Source organism: Panthera tigris, chromosome E1, assembly GCF_018350195.1.
Source record: "Panthera tigris isolate Pti1 chromosome E1, P.tigris_Pti1_mat1.1, whole genome shotgun sequence".
Classification (NCBI taxonomy): domain Eukaryota; kingdom Metazoa; phylum Chordata; class Mammalia; order Carnivora; family Felidae; genus Panthera; species Panthera tigris.
Genome location: NC_056673.1, coordinates 28,830,689 through 28,850,650, shown reverse-complemented (window position 1 = coordinate 28,850,650; position 19,962 = coordinate 28,830,689). Strand labels below are relative to the sequence as shown.

The 19,962-nt window shown below is 50.5% G+C and overlaps 1 non-coding gene across 1 annotated transcript; it reads right to left on the bottom strand.

The window, feature by feature from the left end:
• Positions 1-12,160: 12,160 nt before the first annotated feature.
• TRNAQ-UUG lies at positions 12,161-12,245 on the bottom strand. The gene has a single exon. It is a non-coding gene; the product is annotated as a tRNA-Gln (tRNA).
• Positions 12,246-19,962: the final 7,717 nt, after the last annotated feature.

Sequence of the window (19,962 nt, the reverse complement as noted above, 5' to 3'; positions counted from 1 at the left end):
GGGACAGACAGTCTAGGGGACAGTGTTCTGCTCCCCTGCTCCAATGGGCACTGTCAATTGCCTGATTCCCTGCTCCTTCCGGAAGCCGCAAATGGCCTTCTGTTGTTGTCTTTCTGCACACAAGGTGGCTTCTGCCCTCTCTGTCCTGCGGCTCGAGTCGCTTCCTCTGCCTGCAGTATCCTTCCCTGCACTATGCTCTTCTACCTGACTCACCCCTCCGCAGCTGGCCCCACTCAGCTCTAGGTCATGGCCTCCAGGGAAGCCTTCCAGGAGGAATGGATGGAGTGCCCCTCTCTTGGGCTCCCACAGGCTCTGGGCCCTCTTCTGCGACAGCAGTGACCCAACAGTAGTGGAACTGCTTACTGTCTGAGCGTCTGGGGGGTATGGACGCTCTCGTGTCCTATTCCTGAGTCTCTGGCTCCTCGCACAGAGCCTGGGCCCTCTTTGCTTCCTTTCAAACTTGAAGTTTTTAGTCGGTGCTCACCAAATCCATGTTGAATTTAATGGAATGTGGTAAAAGGTTCATTTCTTTCCCCCAAGCAAATTTTTACCAGATTAAGATTACACTGGGATTTATACATTGGTTAATCATGCATATGCAGTTTGCTTTTTTTTTTTTTGGAAGGCTAAAGATACTTTGATTTTAAAATAATTTCAAACTCGCGAAAACATTTTGCAAGAGCAGTACGAAGAACTTCTTTTATTCAGCCATCTAAGGATGACTGGCTGACTGACGCCCCAGCACCCCCACCAGCCCCGCTGTATACACACACATACAGGCAATACCTCAGTGTGTATTTCCCGCAACAGTGACACCCTCCTACACAATCACAATACAACCATCACAGTTGGGAAATTAGCATCGATTCATTCCTACCGGACATCTAGGTTGTCCCAATAACGTCCTTCATCACAAAAGCTGCGATCTAGGATCATGCGTTACATTTAATTGTCACGTCTCATTAGTCCCCCTCAAACTGGAACAGTTCCTCAGTCCTTCACGCTGACTTTCGTGACCCTGACACTTAGGAGGATTATGGGCAAGTTGTTTTGCAGAGTCCTTCCATTTGAGTTTTCCGACGTTTCTTCACGATTAGTTTCAGGCGATGCCTTTTAACGAGTGTCACACTAAGAGGCTCTGTGTCCTTCTGTATCCTATCAGGTGGTACACAATTTCTGTTGGTCTATTACCAGTGATATTAGCTTTAATCACTTGATTAAGTTGGGTCTGCCAGGATATTCCACAGTAAATTTACTCATTTTTCTTTGTAATTACTCAGTATTTTGGATGGAAGCTGGTTTGAGACTATGGACGTACCCATTCCTCATCAAACTTTCCACTCCATAACTTGACATCAACTAACGCTTCCTGGTTGAAGTGATTATTACTGCGAAGGTAGCCAAATAGTGATTTTCTAATCTCACCTTTTCTTCTGTATTTATTAGTTGGTATTTTACTCTAAAGGAAACTTATTTATTTATATCAGTACCGATTCACAGAGTCTTATTTAAAGGGTTGTAATTCATCATTATCATTGCTTATTTTTATACTTAAAATTTTGAACGTAAGATTTGAGTATTAATTTCCCTGATTTGAGCTCCAGGGGTAGGTAGCCCCTCGTGTTGGCTTCTGTGTCTCTTTGACACATCCTCATCAGTTTTTGAGCACTTTCTCATTTTCTGGCACAAGATATTCTCAGCTCCTGTTATAGTGTCTCTGCCCCAGCCCAAGAATCGCCCATTTCTCCAAGGAGTTCTGGCTCCTGTGCCACGGACAAGGGTCTGCTCACTGGTATCATGATATCACTTCTCTTAGGCCCTCTCAGTGGACAGAGCTAAAGAATACACACACACACACACACACACCCCAACATGTACATGTATTTATATACATTCATACCCACATTTACGTCTATATTTATATCCATCTCTATCTAGATACACATTGAAAAGCATGAATTCACACTAACATCTCTAATTCCAATCCAATACCACAGAGGTGATTCTCATGTTCTCCTTTTCCATATTTGTAACTCCCTTCTGACAGTGAGACACCTGGCTCCCATTATTACCCGCAACATATTTTCTTACTGAATGAAACCAATCTCCCGTCACCTTTGTGGACACCCACACAGGCACCCTCCTTACCCTGCTTTGGCTTTAAAAGCCCACGTGAGGCCACTGTCGTCCTCTGCCCACACTATGTAGACGCCCTCTTCAGGGCCTTCAGGCTCCAATACATCATACCTACCTCTCCCACCAGGATGCCCCTTCTACATGGACACTTTCTCTCACCCTGATTAGGCTCTGACACCCCACACTGGGCTGCTGGCCCCTGCCCTGCCTGCCCCAGGGACACCTTACCCACCCTGCCTCTGACATCCTGTGCTGGACTGATGCCACCAACGCATTGACCCCAACTCCACCCAGACACCTACATTGCTTATTGACAAGACTGGAATCGTGGTTCTATAGGCTTTTCACAACTGGGAATTCGCTGATTGCATCCCCAGTGTCTTTCAATATGTTTTCCCTTCTCTTTCATAAGAAATTGGTAGAGGTTTGATAAAATTCAGGTCCAGTTTTTTTGACAATAACACTTCACAGATAGTACTGTGTTCTTCCGCCGCATAGCACGTGATATCGAGTTGTCCGCAATTTTATTAAGGATTGCAAAATGATGTTATTCTAATTCTGTTTCTCACTCATCATATGAAGAGCTACTTATCAACCATTTCTTTACTCTATGGGGTTTACGTAGGAAAAGCCGGTAAATGCTTGATTCCTTCTCTTCACTTGTCAGTTTTCAAAATAGTAGGTTCTGGGGTGTCTGGGTGGCTCAGTCGGTTAAGCGTCTGACTTGAGCTCAGGTCATGTTCTCACAGTTCGTGGGTTCGAGCCCCATATCAGGCTCTGTGCTGACAGCTAAGAGCCTGGAGCCTGCTTCGGATTCTGTGTGTGTGTGTGTCTCTCTCTGCCCCTCCCCTGCTCATGCTCTGTCTCTGTCTCTCAAAAATAACAAATGTTAAAAAAAATTTTTTTTTAAATAGTAGGTTCTATGACATCCTCCAAAAGTGATCACTGAGTGGCCTTTTTCTTTTCTTTTAAAAATGTATTATGAACTCATGGATTGAAAAGTATCTTAAATTGTTTCCAAATTGCCAGTAAGTAAGGTCAGATGTGGGACAGATGGCATTTCATAGAGTGTCCATGTGACCAAATATGATATTTCAATGTATTGCAGTTATTATTTTATTGATGATCAAACTGTCCCATCGTTGGCCAGTAGGAGACTTCTCAATTTGCCATCTTTGACATAAGATGTCCCAAGGTCATCATATACATTTTGTGGCCCAGAACTGGAATCCATCATTTCTTAAAAAAAACTTCGATCCCCATTTTTTGAGTAATAGTATTTAGAGACCATAATCTGGTTTGTAGGGGTGTTCACACGTACTGGGTTGGCTACTGTTCCCAGGTTTTTTGCAATGGATAGAAAATGGACAGAGCTTTAAAAACAACAACGTACTTCCTAAATTCATATTGACACTTCTGATTCAGATTCAGGATTCTGGGGCTTTCACTTAGCCTCATCAGTCTTATATCCATACAATCCTTTCTTTCACATTGAACATCCCAATTCCCAATAAAACCAACATAATTACTCACTTCCTTATCCCACGATATACACCCAACAGTCTCAGATAAACAATACCAGCATTATCATTAATAATATGCATATCAATAAACAGTTAAAAATTTTTGCAGCCTTTTTTTAATGTTTTTATTTTATTATTTTTTTGAAAGACAGAGTGTGAGTGGGGGAGGGGCAGAGAGAGAGGAAGACAGAATCCAAAACAGACTCCAGGCTCCGAGCCGTTGGCATAGAGCCCAACGCGGAGCTCGAACTCACAGACTTTGAGATCATGACCTGAGCCAAAGTCAGACACCTAACCAACTGAACCACCCTGGCACCCCTGCAGCCATTTTATTTAGGGTATATCCCACTTGGGATGATAATCAAACTGATTTAATTAATTAAGTCACTTGAAATAGTTCCTTTCTGTATAATTATGCTACCATACCACTCAATACACGGGTTTCTTTCCTTCATTTGGCGTTCACAATTTAGATCATTTTTTCAATTTTTATGGATTCATTTTTTTGTGGGTTTGTTTTCTGTTGTTGTTGCTGTTGTTGTGGGATTTTGTTTGTTTGTTTTTGAGAGAGAGAGAGTGCACACATGAGTGAGGAAGGGGCAGAAGGAAAGGGAGAGAGAAAATCTTAAGCAGGCTCTATGCCCAGCACAGAGCCTGATGTGGGGCTTGATCTCACAACCCTGAGAGACCGAGCCAATATCATGACCTGAGCCAAAGTCAAGAGTCAGACACTTAACCGGTTGAGCCACCCAGGCACCCCTATGGATTTATGGGGTTTTTCTTAATTTTTTAGAGTTGTAAAAAGTTTTACAAGTTTCTCAAGTCATGTCTTCAAAACAAAGTATTTTAAAAGAAGTCTTCAAATTCCAAGCTAGTAAAATTTGAGCAGCTCCTAAACATGCTCAGAGCAGTGTAGACGCCTCAGCCTTGAGACTTTTCGGTACCAACATGCTGGCCGGTCCTCAGTTGTTCGTATCAGAATGTCCTATAATTAGAATATAAATTTGATGCTGGAAACAAAGACCTAAAATAATAATAATAATACACAATTTTCACCTAACATTTCTAGTGTAAGCTCTCTAGGACTGACGTGATGGCATCATGGTGCAGGGGACCTAACCCTCTTTCACCTCGTCTGTCACCCCGCTACCCTCCGCACACAGCTTCCGTCTTGTTGTGTGGCTGCCCCAGATCCTATCTTGCACGACTCAGCAAGAAGAGCAAAGGGAAAAAGGAGGCCTATCCTCTTTAAGGGCAGAACCCAGAAAGTTGCACACACAATTTCCATTGATATCTCATTGGCAAGCTAGCTGCAAGGAAAACTAGGGAATGTAACATTTTGCTGGAATGCAGCTGCTCCACTAAAATCTCGGGGTTCCCTTACAAAAGGAAGGAGGGAGTAAAGTCTTGGGGGAACTGTCTCAGTTACATTCTCCAGGTAATAAGCCAAAGCATCATTTGGTCCAAGCATTTCTACCAGCAAATTTTTCATCCTGGTGATACTTTTTAAAATTTGGGATAAAATCAAGTGGCTGACCAGGAATACATGTAGACAATATGGGAAAGGAACCTACATTTAACCTATGGGGGAAAAAATCTGACTTTTTAAATGGTCAGATCTATCTTTTATGAATTCTGCCTTTGTTTCTACATCGAGAAAGATACTCTCCACTTGAGTTGAGATACATGTTTGCCTTTTTTCTAGAATTCTTTTCTATATATTTATTTTTTTCCTTTTACACCTGCAATTTTTTGTTGAATGGTGTCTGGGAACTACAGCAATTTTTTTCCAAGTTGCCAATCAGTAGGGTGAGACATTGCCTATGTGACCAAGGTTGTCATCCAGAACAATTCCAAGTCTTTGTCAGAGTTGGTTGAGCACTTAGTACAGACCAGGCTCTCTGCCAGGATCACAGGACATGAAGATAAAGAGACCCAGTTCTTGCTCTTAAGGCTCAATCAAATAAGGCAGACAAATCATGAGCAAATCAGCACCGAGTGTGATCAGTGCTGGGAACAGTGTGGAAGGAAAAGCGTGCAGAGAAGCTTCACAACGGAGGTAACACTTGCGTTGAGGCAGAAAAGACCAGGGGGTATTTTCCAGGTAGGCAAGTGGGGGGAGGGCATTTCGGGGCAAGTTGCTTAAATGCTCTGAGACTTGGTTTCTTCATCTAGAAAACAAATGGGTGGAGCCTCCTTCATGGGCTCCTTACTGGACTTCGGGGATGGGCCCTCAAGCTTGGTTTGTGGTGCAGCAGAGGAGGCAGTAAGGGGCACTCTCTCCCTTCCCTGGCAGGAGATGCCACCTTCCCGCTCGAGTGACTCCTCTACCTTTCATTCTCTGAACACGGGGAGGTGACCTTTCCAAGCGGCCTAAGTCTTCACGGAAGAAGAGCTCTGAGACGGACGGAAGCAAAGGCCCCATATCCCTGCTTGGGAGTGAGGAGTAAGAGTGGTTCTGGAATTGGATTTGGTCACCTACACAGTTTCCACTGGGGACAGCCCCAGTTTCTTGCTGCAAAACTGATTTTGGAGTGGAAGATTTAGGTGGTAGGGCTACAGACACCATATGGCTAATTCACTGCATGACTTTGGGCAAGTCATTTCCCTCATTTGAGAACTGTTTCTTCTAACTCTAGGACATCCAGAGCCCTCCCTGGGGCCCTGATCCAACCCAAGGGTGAAGACAGGGAAAGGGGGACGTACGCCTTTAAGGCTGTCGTCCCACCCTTCACGGAGTTCACGTGCCAGCTGTCCCATTACCAGGTCCTAGGCCAGCAGTTGCCACGGTGTGTGGACCAGAAAGGCACGTTGCCATAATGAGATGTGTTTATTTGAATAAGAAGGTCAGGGAGTTAAGTAGTTGGTATTCCAGTCGTATAGAGTCGTTTGCACAGTGTCACTAATAATTAAAGGGGTTTTTGACTAATCTAGTTGCTCTTCCTAAATATACTCTGCTCAAGAAACTCATCAAAGCAGCAAAGTAATCTTTGAGGTTATTAATCTCCTCTGCTTCACAGCTGGGGCAAATTTATTTGCTTGAATTAGCATGTAATAAACTTATAATAAAGCTGCCAGAGGCCCAGCTTGGTAGAGAGCGGCTCCGTGTAATGGGTAGTTACCTCTAGGGAAGGAGGCGCTTGTCCCCACCTTACCACCGCAGGCCTGGCGAGGCTGGAGGCCGTCCCCAGGGACCAGGCTGAGAGGGGGTTGCCAGGCGTAAGGATCCCAAAATGGAGCCGAAGGAAGCTTTGCAGACTTCACTCTCATCGTGGCCCCACCCCATTGCCCAGGTGAGGAAACTGAGGCTCGGGAAAAGGAAGGGTGTACCTGAAGCCACGCAGAGGGCGATTGGAAGAACCAGGTGAGAATTCAGATGGGAGCCGTGGCTCCCCGACCACCACCGTCTCATTGCTGGCGGTCCTCGCGGGCAGGGGCCTTCCACTCCCTTCTACCATAGACCTTTGCTGTATCCCCCACTTCCCTGTAATCTGCCCCTCCTTCCTGCCTCTTCCCTACACCGCAGCCCCGCCAAGACCTGTTTGCCTTCCTCACTTCTCCATTTTTCAAGGCAATGCTGCCCTTCTGTCGCACCCAGGAGCCCATCTGGATGGGCAGTCTCACTGGTAACAGCTCTATGCACACACTGAGGGTCGACGGGAGGGTGCAGAGGATCTGCTTCCTGAGCCCTGGGGCCCGCGGGGAGCCTGAGAGCCTTTTCCACTTCCCCCTTCCCTCTTTCCTCTCTTTCTTCTGCCTTTCCCAGGGGAAACAGTCCCACTGGTCTTTGCTCCTTGAGGCCGAAGCTGGGGAGATATTCTCCTGGCTTCCAGGGACCCTCACGTCCTCAGAGAAGAGCAACCACAAGACAGCCACCTTTCAGGTGCTAACGCCGACCACTCACGTGGCATTCCTTTGATGGATTGGACCAAAACTAACCCATCCCAGGCATGAGGTTAACGAGGGTAATGAGGACAGACAACACCGTTCTACCACATACAGAGCTGAGGTCCTCATCCCCCATTCTCCATCCCCTCCCCCTCATCCCTTCCCCCTCATCCCATCCCCTCTCCCTCATCCCTACCCCATCCCTCATCCCCATCCCCTCCCCCTCATCACCATTCCCTCCCCTCATCCACATCCCTTCCCCTCATCCCCCCCCTCATCCCCACCCCATCTCCCACCCCTTCCCCTCATCTCTCATCCTCATCCCTTCCCCCTCATCCCATCTCCTCCCCCTCATCCCTACCCCATCCCTCATCCCCCTTCCCCCTCATCCCCCTCCCCTCCCCCTCATCCCTCATCCCCATCCCTCATCCCCATCCCCTCCCCCATCCCTTCCCCCATCCCCATCCCCATCCCCTCACCCTTCTAACCCTATCTTCACCTATTCCTTCAACCCCCAGTTCTCTTTTCTTGGCCTTTGGGAGAGAATGGAAAAGGAAGCAGGAGAGGAGAGGCTTTTTGGAGTTCCCTCAGACCTAGGACGCTGACTCTTTCCTTCAGATACTTCTAGGGCATTGACATGAATGACACCCTCCAGCAAAGCTCACAGCATAACCTTCCCAAAGTCACAGTCATTTCTTCTCAAGCAATAGATCATAAAAATACAATGAGTAATCACTAGGAGTGTTGAAACCCTGCAAGACTGAGAGCCGCATATCTAGGCCAAGTCCATTTTTTGAAGGCCAGGGAGAATAAGTGATTTGCCTCACGTCACCATAGCTGCTGAGTTCAGGGCAAACATCTAGATGTTTGGGCCTGCTTCCGGGGGCTCCTTTCACCATGCCAAACTGCCTTAGACAGGGGTACGTGGTAAGAGTCCCCTCTTTGCCAACCAACATGTTGACCTAAGTCCAGGAACTTTGATGACTCCCTAGTTCTCCAAATAATTAACTCGAGACCCCCCAACACCCTTCTTCCCATCCAATTCCCCAACCACTCCTCACAAGGGACAGTCTAGGAGGTGCCTTTCCTTAGAACCTATGAGCTTGGCACAGCTAACAGAAGCAGAGCTTGGACCCTTCGGAGAATAGACTGGACCTGACCCGTGGAGGCAGCCAGTGCTGGAAGGACAAAGCCCACCGTACGTGCATTTAGAGGAAGAACAGCCTGGCAGGCAGAACCCGACATCTGGCAGAGGACAGCACAAACGTAACCCCGATGGAGGTCAGCACTGGGAGAGCCCAGTGCATTTGAGACAGGTTGCCCTGGCTTACGGTCAGAACTCTTGTTCCGTCCCCACCTGCACATGCCCCGGCTGAGCCACATCTTCCCCACTGTCAAGGTGGTTCTGGGTCGGCTTAGAAGGCTTCTCCCCACCACTCTTCACCATCCCAAAATTCTACCCTGAGTCTAAAAAGCAAATAATTTCAGCCCCCTTTCCACCCCACCCCCATCACTTCATGGAGATATAATTAACATATCATATAATGTTTAAGGTACATAGTATATTGATTTGACACACTTATATGTTGCAATATGATTCCCACATAGTGTTAGCCAACGTCACATAATTACCATTTCTTTTTTGCAGTGAGATTTAAGACCTACTCTCTCAGCAACTTTCAAGTATACAGCACAGTATTGTCAACTATAATCACCACCCTATGCTTAGATCCCCAAAATGTGTTCAACTTTCAACTGAAGTTTGTATTTTTTGACCAACATCTCCCTCTGTTCCCCACCCCCCCATAAAGAAAATGTGTTATATGCTCTATACACAGTGGAATATTATTCAGCCATGAGAAAGCAGCAAATCTTGCCATTTTTGTGACAACGTAGATGGACCTTGAGGCCATTATGCTAAGTGAGCTAAGTCAGACAAAGAAAGACAAATACCGTATGCTCTCACTCATATGTAGAATCTAAAAAAGCCAAAGTCATAGAAACAGCAGAATTTCACTCCTTTCTTGGTGAAGCTGTCCACGGCAGGGCCTAGCTGAGGAAGGAGTTGGAGTCACAGACAGGCATACAGTTACCTTAAGGTGACAGGGTCGCTGTGAGTGAAGAGAGGAGCGGGAGAGGCCTCCAATTTTTTCTTTCATCTCCTTCGTTTCCTTCCACAAGATTTTTGTTTTCCCTTGAAAATTTCCTTTGACATTCCTTTGGCAAAGGTATTCTGAGAACGAGCAGGGAAAGAACGGAGTCTGCCCTCACAAGACAGCTCGCAGATAAAACCAGCAGGGCAAAGGTGGACCCACACTCAAGGTGGGAATGCTTGACCACGTGTCCCCAGCTCAACAGGCTCTGAGCTGCGTGGGGAGCAAGAACGCACGGCTTGGAGCAGATGGTGTCGTGGGTCTGGCTGGTAGGGACGAAGCAGAACACCTCAACCCTTTCTTTCGCTCCGTGTGTCTCCATCAAAGAGGAGCGTATGCAAACCCAAAGGACTAAAACAAACACATTAAAGAGAGAATTGGGGCACCTGGGTGACTCAGTCGGTTAAGCAGCCGACTTCGGCTCCGGTCGTGATCTCGCGGTCCGTGAGTTCGAGCCCCGCGCCGGGCTCTGTGCTGACGGCTCGGAGCCTGGAGCCTGCTTCAGATTCTGTGTGTGTGTCTCTCTCTCTCTCTGCCCCTCCCCTGCTCACCACTCTGTCTCTGTCTCTGTCTCAAAAATAAGTAAACATTAAAAAGTTTTAAAACAAACACGGGAACCGTTTGTTGCCTGTGGGAGAGCCATGCCTATGGGAAGACAGTACACTGAATGGTCATTGGGTAACGTCTCAAGGTGGGTATTCTCCAAACTTTCTACAAAGAATATGTATTTATTATATTGGAAAATATCTGAACATTTTTATTTTGAGAAATAAAGAGAGAGGGAGGGAGAGGGGAAAGGAAACGAAGAGAAGAAAAAGAAAGAGAGAAAATCGGACTCAACATACATAGAGTGACTCTGGTCTCTTGAGGAGCTCATGGCAAGACCTCAGGGGTCAGGACAGAAGCGCCGGCAGGCATCTTGGAGGGATTACAGAGAATGCAGAAATGGTGAACTATTAACAGCCTATGTCCTGAGTTTTAGAACAAAACGTTAAATCCCAGTAAGGGCAGCCTGGCAATTTTGATAAAAATCCTTGGCAAATTCCTGAGTCTAAGGACTTACAGAACAGGAAACAACAATCCCTGGGAGCAGCGTGAGTCCACCAGGATGAGCCGTGCCAGACTGAATTCCTATCCTGAAGGACACCCAGAACGGGAGGGACAAGAGAGTGCCTGTGACAAAGGGCGGTGATGTGACGATTCAAGGAACACATTCCCCAAAGCCTCTGAGCCCTGAATAAGAAGGCAAAGTGTTGCCTGACTAATGGCACGGGTACGGGGTGGGGGTGGGGGGGGGGGCAGGGGAGCAGCGATGGGGCCCAAATGCAGGCAGCTCCAACACCACCAGAGGCTCAGCCCTTGACCTTGTCTGCTCCACCCTTTCCTCAACGACTTGGATGAAGCAGAACAGAAGACGTGCTTATCAAATTTGCAGTTGACACAAAGCCAGAGGGATTGTTCATAGAAAGGATGGCAGGATCGAGACTCAAAAATATCTTGACAGGTTGAAATAATGGGCCAAAACCAGGTAAAAGGGATAAATGTAAATTCCCGCGTTTAGGTTTTAGAAAAAAAAAAAAAAAGGTTTCATAAACATCAGATTCGAGAAACAGGGTTTAAAGCAGAAAAGAAAGCAGGCAGGAGCCAGCATGGCGAGCTCAGCATCTCGGATCAGGGGAAGGAAGAAAGAAGAGACGGCATTCAGTAGGTATACCAGGAACTGTACCGGATGCTTGAAGTGATTGCAACCCATTTCCGTGGGCAGGCACTATTGCTGAGCCCATTTCACAGATGAGAAAACAGGGTCGGTGACTGTCATTAAGTGATTAAATGATTCCTAGCGAACTATTAGTGATTCACATCAAGCTATTGGAGTTAAGCTACAAAGTGATGAAGACAGTATTTGAATTCAGGTCGTCTTGTCTCCAGGGCTCATCGTGCCCCTCCTTCAGCGGGTAAATCTTGATTGATCGAAGCTAATCATAATGATTCCTTTCTCCTCACCATTTACAGTTTCGCACACCGTCCAACTCTGGCCAAAGGGACACGGGGCAGGGACTCTTGGGGGCTTTTGGTAAAGTTTTCTTCTTTCTTAAAAAGAACGCCTAGAAACACCTGCCCCTGCCCCTCTTCGGCCTCTACACCTGGTTAGCATGTGAGGTCTGGAACTGCAGCAGCCAACTGGGCACCTTGAGGAATCTGGAAGGATCAGACCAGCCAAGTGAGGGGTGTATGGGGTGGACAAATGAAAATGCCCCAGGTCATTGACGGCTGTATTGGGGCCCTGAACTAACCCCACACACTCCACCTTAGGACTTCTCCTTGAGAGGTAAGCCATTTTTTTTTTTAAACGTTTATTTATTTTTGAGACAGAGAGAGACAGAGCATGAACAGGGGAGGGTCAGAGAGAGGGGGACACAGAATCTGAAACAGGTTCCAGGCCCCGAGCCGTCAGCACAGAGCCCGACGCGGGGCTTGAACTCACGGACCGCGAGATCACGACCCGAGCCAAAGTCGGACGCTCAACCAACTGAGCCACCCAGGCGCCCCTAAGCCATTTTTCTAATTGAGCCCCCTTTGCTTGAGTTTTCTATTGTATTCTACCTGTAAGCATCCTAACACACAAGGCCAAGGGAGTCCCCTTTAATGGCCTTGGCAAGATTACATTTGGAGGCTATGCTTACAAACTAAGTCAGACCTGACCGAGATGATGAGGAGCCCGGCCCCCATTCCCCACTCCATCTCTCCCCCGCTGGCCACCCACCACTCACTTACCGTGACTTGGGGAGTTTGCCTGGAGAGAAGATACGGAAGGGAAATACCATGACGGTATTCTTCAAATATTTAAAAGCCTGCAATTTAGAAGAGCGACCCGACTTTTTCTGAGCTCCTCCAGATGCAGAGCTGGACCTACTGAGAAGAGGTTACCAGGAAGCAGATAGTGGTTTGGCGGGATCGGGCTGTCCTCCACGGGATACATGCCTGGTAAAGAAGAGAGAGTCTGGCATCGCCGGAGGTGCCCCAATAGCAGTAAAGCGGACACCAGAAAGTGGTTTTCAAATCCAGGTTTCTGGGATTCTGTGCTACTAGAGCCTTCCTGGCAAAGAATCAAGTAGAAGACCAAGTGTCTGCCACCTTCCCTCTCTCCAGCTAGAGTGAGACCCTGCCACCGAGAGTCAGTTCTGGGAAGAATTGTGGGCAGGGGATGCAGTAAGTGCCCAGTAGGGAAAAAGAGCCAGTGTCCGGTGAGAAGTCAGAGGTGGAGAGAGCCCTTCCAGGAGGAAAGGTCAGAGAGGGAGGCCTGGAGCAAGGACACTTGAGCTTGAGTACTCTGGCCAGGCTTGGGTCACATGGTCACCGTTGACCTGTGGGTGGGGTCTATTACCGGAACACCGTGGGTGGGTCGGTGCAAGCAAGCTGGGGATCGGAACAAACGTCCGTCAGCAGGCAGCGCTGTCCCAGCTAAATGACGCTGAGGCCCGCCTGCAGAGCTGAGGCCCCAAGGGAGCAAGGAAGTGTCTTCGGAACAATGTGAGCAGGGCTTAGTGACTGGGCAGGATGCGGCTGTTCCCAGCGCCTGCAACGTCCCCATACACGCGCGTTCAGGTGGGCTCGCTGATTCCTCCAGCCCTGCAGGGTCAGACCTACCTCTATTCCCAGGACCAGTCTTCACTGGAGGCAGGAGGAATTTGAGTAGCCTTAACTCTGGATTCTAGGACTCAGCAATGTCATCTGTGCTGCTGCTATGATGCTGACTCTGTGCCCCAGTTTGCTGGCAGGGCTTCCTGTTGTTCCAAAGACACTTCCTTGCTCCCTTGGGGCCTCAGCGTCATTTAGCTGGGACAGCGCTGCCTGCTGACGGACGTTTGTTCCGATCCCCAGCTTGCTTGCACCGACCCACCCACGGTGTTCGGGTAATAGACCCCACCTACAGGTCAACGGTGACCATGTGACCCAAGCCTGGTCAATCAGAGTACTCAAGCCCCTTACTCCAGGGATCGGCTCAGAGACTGGATATACCGATCAGAGCCCTTCCCCAAGTCTGTTCTAGCTGGCGAGCCCTGGCTCCTTTGATCACAAGACAGGAGAGCTGGCATCAGGCCTCGTGGCCACAGGGGGACCTGGCCTCCTCTACTCTGGTCCCTGCATTTGCCTGGTTTCCTGCACTTTCTCAGAAGTGGAAACTGGCCTCTGCTTCCCACCCAGTGAGACCCCATGTTTTCCTCTGCAGTTTGTTAGGGTTTCTGTAACCCCAAAGAGCTCTGACTCATACCCTAGCCTTTTCCATCACTTGACAGCTGCCCCGGTGCCAGAACCTTCCATCAGCAGCCACATCCAAATGGAGTCTCCAGGTTCTGTCTGTCCTGGCCCTGTGTCTAAGGGTGTTCAGCCCTGCTCTTCTGCTCTGTCTTACTGACAGGTCACCAGGTGGTGCTGTGCCTTGGCCTGACTGGAGACAAGAGCATGCAAGGCAGGGTGTGAGCCAAAGACAGGAGCACCGTGCGGGGTAAGTGCACTCATGAAGTTCACTTATTCATTCAGCAGCTACGGGTTGAGCGTCTGCTATGTTCAAGGTGCTGCGTCCAAAGACTTAGCACAGGGGCTGCAAACCTTTTCTGTAGCTGGGCCAAATAGTAATTCTTTTCAGCTTTGCAAGCCCTAAGGTCTCTGTTGCAATGCCTCAGCTCTGCCCTATAGAAAAGCAACCCCAGACAACATCTAGACCAAGGGGCATGACAGGGGTCCCATAAAAATGATCTACAAAAGCAGGTGGTGGGCCAGATTTGGCCGGCTGTCCGTGGTCTGCCAACTTCTGACTTAGGACATACAGTTGGAGAAGGTGATGGGAGATAGATCCGTAAAGCCTTGAATACCAGCCAGAGAAAAATAGATGTTACCGAGTGGCTGATGGGAATCTTGGAAGACATTTACACTGGAGAATGGCGAGTGCCAGAGGGATGGGTTGGGCATCGGCCTCCTTGCCAGGCAAGCACATGCATTCAATGAATATTCATTGAATGTCTTCCCTCGTCCAGGCACCGTTCCAGGAGCAGGGAGACGGCGGTGAGCCAGGCAGGCAAGGTGCTCGCCCTTCATGGAGCTTCTGTTCTACTGAGTGTACAAGGTTCTTTATCATCGAGCCCCAGCCTCCCTCCCCAGCCTCATTTCCTTCTACTCCCCACCTATGAAACCACTCAAAATCCCAAGTGTTCCTCCGGACTTCTATGACTTTGCTGCTACGTCTTCCTGGAATGTGCTTACTGTCCCTCGTCCACCTGCAGAAGTCCTTGGAGCCCCGCTGGGCTGCTTCTCCTGTGAAACCTTGCCCCGCCCCCCGCCCCCCACCTACCCCTGGGAGAGTTGGCCACTCCTCCTTCTGGGTCTCCCCGGCACTTTGTACCTACCTCCGCTCAAGTGCTTCTCACGTGCCGCTGGCGTTCTTCGCATATAAGCCTCTCCACTCTACAGGACTGTCTCGAGCGCCTGGCAGAGGGCCTGACATACACAGGGGCTCAGCGGATGTTTGCTGAATGACTGAATGAAAATAGCTTTGGGAAAGAGAGTTGTACCGGAAGAGCGATGGAGGACACTCAAACCTGAGGGGAAGGCCGTCCGCTACCTTAGGGATCTAAACACTTGAAAGATACAAGGGATCGTATTTGTGGGCTTAAAACTCCTGTCCAAAATTATTTGTCGAGTGTGAACAATAATACAGTCTCCCTCTCTGAAGCACCGTGGCGAGGGCCCCTTTGTCTGATTAAGGGCTGCCGGGAGTGATTGATGGGCTCCCGCCGGACAGCTGAAACCTCTCTCCTCCTGACAGTGCGAGTGATAGCTGAGCGGAAACTGACCCCAGCTGACACACTCATCTTAAAATATCTCTGTCTCCCTGCGGCCCAGATAAAATAGCTGTCGCACTAAAAGTAAGGGCTCCACTCGGGGGGACGCTGGCTTCTCCCAGGACTGGTGATGGAGTGGCCTGTGATGTCAGGGTTCAGCCGAAGTCCAAACCAAAAGGACCCTAAGAAACCGGCCCTAGATGAATCGTGTTCCGAAAGCGGCTTGGGGTTCAACCTCCCAAGGCCGGGCCGAGAAGAACGAGGTACGTCATCAACAACGTCAGGGAGAGTTTATTCAGCACGTATTGGCCTGTGGTGCTGGGTTCAGTTCAGATCAGAGAGAATAATGTAGACACAGGCCTTTCCCACTATACCCTTGCACGCACGCCAAGGAGGAGAATGAACCCAGTCAGTGCTATGGGCCTTTTTCTTCACAGAGAGCTTTCAGCAGCAGCAACGTAGGTAGAGCAGGTATGAACATGATTTCCACCTTAGAGGTGAAGAAACCAAGGCTCAGAGAGGCTAAGTGTCTCGCCCAAGTTCACACAGCTAGAAGGGTCATAGCAGGGATCCATGTCGGGGCTGGAAACAAATAGCATACTCAAGGGGATAATTAGGGTTCCGTGAAAGGATTCCTTAAAGAGCTAGGGGTGGGGCTGAGGAAACAACCAAGAAGCAACCCCAAGTGTGCTAAGGAGTGTCCCCCCAAAGATGACATGTTGAATCCCTCACCCCCTGCCCCTACTCCCGAATGTGACCTTATTTGGAAATGGGGTCATCACAGATGTAAATAGTAAAGAAAACGTCGTTCTGGAAGGGGGCGGGCCTGTGTCCAATATGACAGAGACGCGAGGGGTGCACGCCCTGGGACCACGGAGGCAGACACTGAGGAGGTGTGCTGCCAGCGAGGAACGCCACGGCCCCCAGCACACCACCGGAGGGAAGGACGGGCTCTTCTCTGCAGGGCTAAGAGGGAGCAGGGCCCTGCCAGCCCTCCTAGCCCCCAGAACTATGAGGGGATACGTTTCAGCTGTCTAAGCCACCTGCTTTGTGCCGTTTTCTTATGGCAGCGCTGAGAAAGGAATTCCCTGAGGTCGGCCACACTGCCCCACCCCCAGGCCTCTAGGGGTTCATGTTATAGGAGTCTGGGGAGGGCGGGACCCCCCAGAATAGGGCCTGCCCGACTGGACCGGTGACCCAGCCACTGCCCCTCACTGTCCCCCAAGGAAGGAGCCGGGCAGACAAGCGTCCTTCCTCCAGGCTCCCCTCAGCCCCTGGGGAGGAGCCGGCAGACAGGAGACCAGGGCTGTACGTTTGCCCCCATCAGCTCCCTGGGTCTGAGAGAAGGTGGCAGAAGGTGTGGTGAGGACCAGGAAGAACAACTCTCCAGCCCTCCCCTGACACTTGCCTCCCGCCCACGTGCTCCCTCAGGAAGGGTCCCTGAAGAAGTGGAAGGACTGCTTGTGCTCTTTGGGGACCCTCTGGCTTCACGATGACCACAAATCCATGAAAAATGGCAAGAGTATTAACACAGGCCATAAAGAAGTGCACGGGGAAGCACATGCTTGAAGTTAGCTGAATGCACGGGGGTCGGGGACCCCGCTGATACCCCGTTGCCCCCAGTATAAAATAGGAGGCTGTGGTTCCAGCAGGTCAGAAACAGGCCTGGGGAAGAAGACATGGGTGGGATTGGGACCCGTTGGCCTGGACAGTCCGGCCCAGGCTGGAGAAGGAAGAAAATTCTGTGTGTGTGTGTGTGTGTGTGTGTGTGTGTGTGTAGGGCGTGGAGCAGGAAGCAGTGGGGGAGGCGGCCACGCTGCTCCCTTCACCCAGCAGGCTCAGGGGAGGCCTGGGCTTGTGCGGGGCTTCTGTGTGGGCCTTGAGCTGCCCTGCTCCGTGCCCTAATGGCTGACTCCCGCTCTGGAAGCTAGGGGAAACATCTGTCTTGTTCACACTGTATTTCTGAGGCATAGCACGGGTCCCTCGTAAATATTTGTTGAACAAATGAAAGTGTAAGACCCCAGAGAGAGAGAGAGAGAGAGAGAGAGAGAAACACTGAGGGGGAGGAGAGGGTTGAGGAAGGGATAGACAGAGGGGACAGACATCACCTAGGGGTAGACAGAGGCAGGTCACACAGCAGGCCCCAGTTTGCAGGGGCTTCTCTGTGAAGCCAGGGCCCCCCCTGTCCAGTGGGTACCCCCACCCTTCTCAGGCATACCTTGGAGAAACCGGCAGGCTGAACCAGAGAGAGCAATCTGTCCCCAGACCCAGGCCTCACCGTCCCCACTGCAAATTGCTGGGGCTCCCCCAGGCAGGTGGCCTCCTGGGGCCCCAGCACAACGGCCGCCAGGCCCTGGGGCCCATCCACACAGCAGGGTTCTCAGGGAAGCAGGCAGATGGACCGGAGCCTGAGAAGGCATGGGAGCTCCTGCTAGGCCAGTAAAGGTCACAGGGACAGGGACGGCCTGCTCCAGCAGACAGACAATAACCGGGGAGAAGGCCCCCAAAGACACGCAGATGGAAAGGTCTGTCCTCACCAGAGTGCTTGACTAAGAGACCGTCCTTCTCCGGCTCGGACTTAAGCTGAGGCTTTAATTATAGCTTGTCACTCACGCGCCTTCCCCGGGAGATGGCCGGCCGGATGGCTAAGGAAATGAAACTCTCGCTTCAGATGGCTCATTCTGTCTGTCAGGAAATTTCAAACCCACAAACAATAGTATCTGCGATTGTGGCAGCGAGGCGCCTCCCGAGGGCTCCTCGTGCTCCCCTGCCCCCTGCAGGCCCCCCGGCCGTGGCCGTGAGCTCATTCCTGCGGCAGGGCGGGACCCCCATCACAAGAGGCCATTCCTGCTCACAGACCGAGAAACTGGACCCAGTGAGGCAAAGTGACAGGCTCAAGGTCACCCAGCAGAGGGTCGGTGGGCCAGGGAGACCTGTGAGCATTGCTTTATGGCGGACTCTTGGTCTCTCTGAAGATGCCCCAGAAAGGAGGGCCCCCAGCCATAACGATGCTAACAGTTTGTCACCGCCTGGTGCCAGGAGCTAAGGCCCTGTACGAATCACTCCACAATCCTCACGGCAGCCCCCACAAACTGCCTATAATTACCTTCACTGTTCATAAGGAAAAACCAAGGCTAGAGAGCTTGTTCGAGGTCACACAGCTGGAACCAGGACTCGACACCAGGCTTTCCAACGGCAGAGCCTAAGCTCTTCACCCCCATGTTCTCTCCTTGAGCTTGTCCCTGGATAAGGACATGGAAGACCTGGAGTTCTTTCCCTAGGCCTCTGCCAGGAGACACAGATTGTTTCTGGAAGCATTCAACAAGGGGCATTCCCCCACAGCATGGAGACGGGCTGTCCTTGAGACCTAGCAGGGTCAGCTGTGAGCCAAAGGGCCCGGGGAAAGGGGTGCCTTTGCATCCATCCCACCAGGTTGGCCAGATGAAGTCCTGCAGGCAGGGAGGGGGGCTGCGGGCTCAGGCCGGGCTCTGGGCAGCTCAGCCGAGACCTGGTGCCCTCGCTGGGTATCTTCACATCCCTCAGCCTCTGGGGCTCGGGCTGAGAATAAGGTTAGGTCCTTAAGAGGTTTGGTTGGGACGGGACATCAGCTCCCTGGGGCAGAAGCGACCTGGAGGGGCACAGGCTGTGCCCTGCGTCCCAAGCCTCTTCCAGCGTGCCCCTTAGGTTCCCCACTGGAGGTGTCCCAGAGCAGCACAGGGGTAAGCCACTTCGAATGACCTGTGTGGCCAAGGTGTCCATCTGGTTTGGGCAAAGAGCAGAGTTTCAGCCCTAAGACACCCCCGGGGCAAGAGGAGGGGAACTGCAGCGATGTTCTCATTGGCCCAGAGTCTAGGATTGAGAAGAGCTAATCCAACTTTTGCCTCCCATTTTGCTAGTCACGGAGTCCTTACCAGGTGCCTTAACCCCCGTGAGCCTCAGCTTCCTCCTCTGTACACAGGGATGACTGCCCCCTGCTTCAGGATGGTGACAAGGACTGAGCCAATAGTGCACCTAGCCCCTCAACGGTGTGGTGCTGAGGGGTGGGGGAGGGGGAGCAGTCTCTAGCCCTGGGATTAGGCCTCGTTCTGTGAGCCTGGACACAAGTGCTCCTTGGCTTTTCTGTTCCCCTTAAGTGGGACAGGAAGGCTCGAGGGGGCCAGGGTCAGGCCTTTCCCTTCCCCCAGGTCAGCCAGGCTCCAATAAAACCCCAGCAGGTTAGGCTCCGGTCACCTAGTTGCTCCTGAGGGCAGGGTATATCAGGAACAGTATGTTCCAAAGTATTTCAAAATGATCCCTTTCCCATCCCCGTGCGGAAAACAAGACGGGATCTTTCTCCAGTCTTTGCCATGAGAACTTGGGAGCGTTCCTGGAGGGAAAACACACAACCGTTGCGGATGACTGGGTCCCTCTGGAGTTTTTATC